The sequence below is a fragment of the Muntiacus reevesi genome, chromosome X (assembly GCF_963930625.1).
Source record: "Muntiacus reevesi chromosome X, mMunRee1.1, whole genome shotgun sequence".
Taxonomy (NCBI): Eukaryota; Metazoa; Chordata; class Mammalia; order Artiodactyla; family Cervidae; genus Muntiacus; species Muntiacus reevesi.
In genome coordinates, this window is record NC_089271.1 from 104,655,802 (window position 1) to 104,663,634 (window position 7,833).

The 7,833-nt window shown below is 40.2% G+C and overlaps 1 pseudogene; it reads left to right on the forward strand.

The window, feature by feature from the left end:
• The first annotated feature begins 825 nt into the window (after positions 1-825).
• LOC136154661 (pre-rRNA-processing protein TSR2 homolog pseudogene) lies at positions 826-6,978 on the forward strand (annotated as a pseudogene).
• The last annotated feature ends 855 nt before the right edge of the window (positions 6,979-7,833 follow it).

Below are 7,833 nucleotides of genomic sequence, written 5' to 3' on the forward strand. Positions count from 1 at the left end.
TGAGACAACCCATCCTGAAAGGGTGCACGTATTCTCAGCCTGTTCAGTTGGGAGCCCCAGATATAGGGGCAAAGTACGAGGACAGGAGGCAGCTGCTGTGGGTTTCATGCCCAAATCTGTACCCTTAGGACCTAAGTCTGGCAAGTCTCACAAAGAGATAAAGAGCAACACATATGGCACTTCTACCCATTTATCTTGTTTTCTACAGAACAGGTCTAATTGTAAAACAGTATTATAATTAAGAGACCCTTCAACTGGCCAGTGTTTCACGTCTCACAAAGGATATTGTAGCCATTCAGTATTACAGAATCTCAGGCATGTCTTTTTAAATTTTGAGGATCAAACTTGTCCCAGTTTTTTAAAAATACATTTTAAAGGACTGGTTCTGGAACTTCTAGCTCCCATATGTAAGAGAGAAAAAAGTGGCATCCACAGCCATGGCTTTTTTCCACCAGAGGTGTCCCTCCCTGCTTTAGATGGGAGTGTAGACAGACTTTCCACCAAAGCTTTCCTTCCCTAGCCAGACTTAGTCTGTCCCTTACCAACGCAGGCACCTTACTCATCCTTCCTGGTTCTACCACTGAGGTAGGGTGGAGATGCATCAAGGGTAGACCTGATGGCATCCCAGATTGATTTTCAGATCCTTACCACCACGACCTCTGTTTAATTTGCCCTCTTCTTCTGATGACACCCAGGTTGGAGCAGAATAGCTTTCCAGAATGTTTCCCAAGCTAAGACTACTAGGGGAAGCATCTGTCTTACATGTGCCCATACACATTCCTGAGTACCGTCCTGACCATAGTAGGAGTGGTGAGTCATAAAAGGATGAACAACAACCAAGATGTCCCTTATGAGTGTCACCACACCAGCGAGGTCAGCCAGTGAGGAAAAAGTGATTTTTGTCATCAAGCTACTAAGGTCAATGCTTCCAGTTCATTTCCACAGCTTTCACAAAAGAAATACCTAAAAAGTTGAGACAGAAGCCATTCAAGAGCTTTCTCTGGTCTGCTAAGAGCTAGCACTACCAAAGGAAGAAGTCCACTGCACTTCCAATCTGACCAGGTCCTGCAATTCCAGATCTGTGTCCTCAAAAACCTCATGGTTACCAGTGATGCTTGTATCCACACAGATCAGAGGCACAGCCATGACAAAGACTCACTTTTAGGTTGCTGGCCCTTGAAGCAGGCAGCCAAGAGACGGACCTCTAGCCTGAGAGATGTTCCTGGAGCTAGAGCTCCGCCTCACTCCCAAACGTGCTCTTGTAACTTTTGGCTCCTAGCAAGGCTAGGCACTTCTGTACAAGGGGTCTAAGTAAAAGTATACAGTAGCTGTATGGATCACAAGTCCCTTGGAAGTCTATGATCTGACAGAGTAGGTTAGTAGTTCTAATTCCCCACGCAATTATGAAGTGGTTCAAATGACCAGGAAAAGGTGACCAAGAAAGGAAAGTTTGGAGCACACGCTTCGCCCATTTCTGGCCACTCCCTTCACAGGGACCTTGGATGTCTCTTGGCATTGGCAGGTCCATATAAACCCCCAACAAGGCTCCCCTTTTGGGGCCTGCCTTCAGTCATTAAAAGGCACCTCAAAACTACACAGCAGGACTCATCACTTGCTTCGCGCAGGTCATGTCATTCATTCACACAGCACACCAAAGAGTTAGTAAAGTAAAGCAGAAAACATGTATGCTGAGAAAGCAGGAGGCTAGAGCTCTGAATGTTTTTACCTTTTCCTGAAGATCCCGGGCGAGCCCTCAAGATGATAGATTACCGAGAATGATGTCGGATTCATGATCTCTGAAGAAGATTTAGCTGCAGGACCAGGGACCAGGCTTGATCACTCAAGAGCTTTTGTGTAGCAGAGTTTTATTAAAGTGAAAGAGGACAGAGAAAGCTTCTGACATAGACATCAGAAGGGAGACAAAGAGTGCCCCACTCACTACTCTTAGAAAAGGGAGTTATATACTTTTTCAATTGGTTATTAGGATAAATCAAAAGGATGTCTCAAGGTTGTAAATATTTTATTAGACTGACTCTCACAATTTGCATTTTTAGATGATAGGATTAGAACTAACAATAGAAAGATCTTACCAGACCCACTCCCACAGTATACAAGTTTTAAGATAACAAGATTAGTCAGAAGGTTCTTGTTAAAGAGAAACATATCCTTGAGCAAGATACATTGTTATACTGACTAAGACAAAGCAATATTGAAAAAAAAATGTTTGTCTTTTTCTCTTCCTTGAGAGTCTGGACCCCTTTCTCTTTCTTGGGGACCCTGAACTTCTTATCAACCTTCCTATGTAATTGACTCTTTCAGTAGAAGACTGAGTGCTTTACTTCTAAGATCAAAAAAACAAAAAGGTGTCCACTCTCATTGTACTGAATATCTGTCCCTGAAATCATATTAGAAAATGTGTGAGAAGTTATCCAGTTTGGAAAAGAACAATTAAACTGTTTTTATTTGCAGGCGACATCAGTATAGAATATTCAATTAAATCTACAACAACAACAAATAACTAAAACTAAAAAGTAATTTAAGCAATGTTGCAAGATATACAGTTGATATATGAAATCCAATGAATTGTTTTCTATATAGTAGGATAGACAATTGAAAATTAAAATAAAAATAGTAACATTAACAATAACATTTAAGCATGAAAAACTTAAGAATCTGGCAAAATATATGAAAGGCAACAATGCAAAAAATGGACAAAAGATTTGGACAGGAAATTCACTAAATGAAGATATACAGATGATAACTAAGAACTGCACACCAAGATGATGGCTCTAGTGAGAGAACAGCTCACTAGAACAAGAACAAGTGTGATGAGGATGTGAAAAAAATTGAACTTTCATACACCATTTATGGGAATACAAAATAGTATAGCCCTTGTGGAAAACACTTTGGAAGTTGCTTAAAAAGTTAAACATTGTGTTGCCAAATGACCCAGCAATCCCACTCCTAGGTATACACCACAAAGGATGAAAAAAAATGTTTACCCAAGGACTTGAACATGAATGTTTATAGCAGTCCTATAGTCAAAAAGCTGAAGCAACTCAAATGTCCACCAACTGGTGATCAAATAAATAAAACGGGCAATGTAATATTATTTGGCCATAAAATGAATGGAACTCTGATACATGCTATAACATGCTATACCTCTGAAATGATTATGTTAATTAAAAGAAGCCAGGCACAAAAGGCTGCATATTGCATTATTCTGTTCATATGAATGAATATGTCCCAGATTAGGTAATTCTCTAAAGACAGAAAATAGAGTAGTGGATGCCAGGGGCCAGATGAAGGTAGAAATGGAAAATGTCTGCCGACTGGACAGCATTTCCCGTTGGAGTGATGACAATATTCTAGAATATGGTAGTGGTTATGGTTATATAACCTATGAATAAATTACAAATCAATGAATTGTACATTTTAACTGGTAAATTCATGATACATGGGCAACATGTCAATAAATAAACAGCTAAAAAATCACTAAACTTAACTTCTATGTCCAGGAAATTTATCCTTCAAAAATGAAGGAGAAATAGATATTCTCATATGAACAAAAAGTAAGGCAATTGATTCTCAGCAGTTATCTTGTCTGTAAGAAATGTTAAAAGAAGTTATTTCCACAGGATAAGATGATATTAAACAGAAACTATGAGTTAAGAAAGAAAAAGTGCCATAAAATAAATAAATAAATGAAGGTAAAATAAAAGGAAGCATTTTTCTTATTCTTAACTGGTAAAAGATAAATGCTTGTTTGGGCTTCTCCATTTTTACTTTTCACTGATTATGAATCTTCATAATTAAAGTCAGTTTCCTGTACACAGCATATATTTTGACTCAGCGGTAAAGAATCCACTTGCAATGTAGGAGCTGTAGCATACTCGAGTTCCATCTCTGTGTCAGGAAGTTCCCCTGGAGGAAAGCATGGCAACCCACTCCAGTATTCTTGCCTGGAGAGTCCCATGGACAGGGGAGCCTGGAGGACTACAGTCCATAGGGTCGCAAAGAGTTGGACATGACTGAAGTGACTTAATGTGCATGCACAAATGTTTGTTTAAAGCAATTACAGCAAAAATGTATTGAGTGTTTATAACAAACAAATATGGATGCAATATCACAAGACAAAGAATGAAGGAACTGAGAATACTCCACTAATTATATGAGAATTGATATAATGTTATTTGAGGATTCAGTTCAGTTCAGTTGCTCAGTCATGTCCAACTCTTTGTGACCCCATGGACTGCAGCACGCCAGGCCTCCCTGTCCCTCACCGATTCCCAGAGTTTACTCAAACTCATGTCCATTGAGTCGGTGATGCCATCCAACCATTTCATCCTCTGTGGTCCCCTTTTCCTCCTGCCTTCAATCTTTCCCAGCATCAAGGTCTTTTCAAATGAGTCAGTTCTTCGCATCAGGTGCCCAAAGTATTGGAGTTTCAGCTTCAGAATCAGTCCTTCCAATGAATATTCAGGACTGATTTCCTTTAGGAAGGACTGGTTGGACCTCCTTGCAGCCCAAGGGACTCTCAGGAGTCTTCTCCAACACCACAGTTCAAAACCATCAGTTCCTCGGCACTCAGTTTTCTTTATAGTCCAACTCTCACATCCATACATGAGTACTGGAAAAACCATAGCTTTGACTAGACAGACCTTTGTTGGCAAAGTAACGTCTTTGCTTTTTAACATGCTGTTTAGGTTGGTCATAACTTTCCTTTCAAGGAGTAAGTGTCTTTAGCTGCAGTCACCATCTGCAGTGATTTTGGAGCCTAAAAAATAATCTGTCACTGTTTCCACTGTTTCCCCATCTATTTGCCATGGAGTAATAAGACCAGATGCCATGATCTTAGTTTTCTGAATATTGAGTTTAAGCCAACTTTTATACTCTCCTCTTCCACTTTCATCAAGAGGCTCTTTAGTTCTTCACTTTCTGCCGTAAGGGTGGTGTCATCTGCATATCTGAAGTTATTGATATTTCTCCCAGCAATCTTGATTCCAGCTTGTGTTTCATCCAGCCCAGCTGGTGTACTCTACATATATGTAAAGTACATATATGTAGAGCACATCTACATATAAGTACAGTACATATATGTAGAGTGCATCTACATATATGATGTACTGTAGATGTACTCTACATAAATATTAAATAAGCAGGGTGACAATATACTGCCTTGATGATGTACTTTTTTTCTTATTTGGAACCAATCTGTTGTTCCATGTCCAGTCTATTGTTCCAATTGAGGGTGGACATATATTATTTTAAAATGTATATTGTAAGGCATATTTCAACACTAAAATTTTTTAAAAATGAAATTTTTTTTATCAGAAGAGGGTCAAAACTGTAACCATAAAAAAATGTTCAATTAAAATAGGAGAAGGCAGAAAGAGACAGAGAGAATCAAAGAAAAAATTGAAAGTAATGAATAGAAAGCAGTCACAAAGATGCTAGATCATTAATTACTCTAAATGTGAATTCTCTACCTAAACCAATCCAAGGCAGAGGTTGTCAGAATGGATAAACCACAACAATAGCAACAACAAAACACAAAATCAAAGTACATGCTGTGTATAAGAAACCCACTTTAATTATGAAGATTCATACTTAGTAAAAAGTAAAGATGGAGAAAACAACACCATGCCAACACTAATCTAAAGAAAGTTGGAGGGCTATCTTAAATTTAGACAAAGCATACTTCAAAATAAAAAAGATTAACAGGGGATAAAGAGGGACATTATATAATGGTAAACAAGTTACTTTTACAAAGACACATAGCAATCCTTACCATTTATGTACCTAACAACAGAGCATCAAAATACATGAAGCAAAATGATAGAACTTGAAGGAGAAACAGTCCACCATTACAGTTGGAGACTTCAACCCTTGTGTCATTAATTGATAGATCCAGCAAGCAGAAAATCAATAAAGATATGGATGACCTGAAGGGTACTATCAATCAACTTGATCTAAGTGACATTTATAGCATAATCCATCCAACAACAACAGAATAGACATTCTTTGGAGGTTCACATGAAACATTCACCAAGGCAGACTACATTCTAGGTCATAAAACATACCTTGAGAAATCTAAAAAAATAGAAATCATATGAAGTATATTCTCTGACAAAACTGTAATTAAACTATAAATCAATAATAGAAAGAGGGCTGGAAAATTCCCATGTTTGGAAATTCAACTACATACTTCTAAATAAACCATGGATCAAAGAACAAGTCTCAACATATTGAACTAAATGAGAATGAAAATACAACCTATCAAACTTCGTGATAGAGTTAAAACAATGTTTAGAGGGACATTTATAGAATTACATTCAAATATTAGAAAAGAAGAATGATCTAAAATTAATAACCCATTTCTATTTTAGGAAATAAAGAAAGAGGCTCTTAGGGACTGTGGTCTGTGCATCGCTGGAGGCCTGGTCCACCTTGCAGATTGCTGTGGAGAATGGCTTTGGGGTTGTGCACAGCCGGGAGAAGGCTGTATGGCTGGGGGGTGCAGTGGAGGAGTACTTCTTCCGCAATGCTGGCTTGGAGCTAGATGAGGTGAAGGACTTCCTCAGGGAGCTAATGGTGAATGAGTTTAATATGGTTGTGGGAAGTGGTAGTCTGCCCCAGGTGAGTCAGCAGCTACAGACCATGTTCTACCACTTTCAGAGGAGTGACATGGCTGCTCTGAAGGTGATGGTCTCTCTCATCACCCAAAGAAAGTGTAAGGTCAGAGCCAATGGACTGACTACAGCCAGAGAGACTGATAAGGATGATGGTACAAATAGCATGGAGGAAGTGGAGATTGCAGCTATGAAAGATGGGGCAGCTACAGATGGGATGTACCCACAGCCTGAACAATTTGGTCCAGACTCCCAGACTACTAAGGAAGAGTATATAGTGGAGGATGGCCAGACTAGAGAAATAAATGAGTGGGGCTGGAAATGGTCTGGGTCCTTGTTTGCTTAGGACTTGTTTGTAGGGTTTTTGTTGGAGGGTTGCAGACCTCTGGACTGGTTATCTCATCTCCCTGCTCACCCCATTCCCTTATCCAGATTCTTCCAGGGGGCAGAAGAACCCAAGGGCCCTTGGTCTTGGGGTGAACTGAGTGATAAGGTCTGGTTTCCTAGCAAAGTGTCTCCTGGGTGCAGTTAGTGTGAAGAAGGAGGGATGAGCGGTATGGGAGTGACTGGGGGAGAAGCCATCACTGGTAGACAGGGGAATAGTAGGCAAGGGAATGTGTGAAAAGAGAGGAACAGAAGGAGAACCAGTGTTCCTGCTGGGTAAGGCATGGTGAGACGAGCTTGCAAATGGAAGCGAGATTAGTTGAAGATGCGAACCTAAGTAGTTGTGGCACCTCTCCCTCTCCTCTCCTCCTAATCCCCCACCCTCACACAGAGCAGCTCTATGCTCCTGCCCAGAAATTGGAACCTCCCAGGAATGTTTCCTTCCTGCAGCCCAGTATCCAGCATGTCTAAGCCCTTGCCTAGGCAGTGGGCTCAAGGTCCCTCGACTTTGTTTTCTGTCTCCTCCAACCTCTTTCCAAATGCCTCATCCCGTTAAAGTTCAGGGATGAGACTTAAGACCTCAATAAATAATGCCTTATTGTATTTAAAAAAATAAAGGGGGAAAGAACAACAAATTAAAGTAAGCAATGCTGCGATGAACATTGGGGTACACGTATACTATCAAGGGTGAAACAGATCACCAGCCCAGGTTGGATGCATGAGACAAGTGCTCAGGGCTGGTGCACTGGGAAGACCCAGAGGGATGGGATGGAGAGGGAGGTGGGAGGGGGGATCGGGATGGGGAACTCATGTAAAT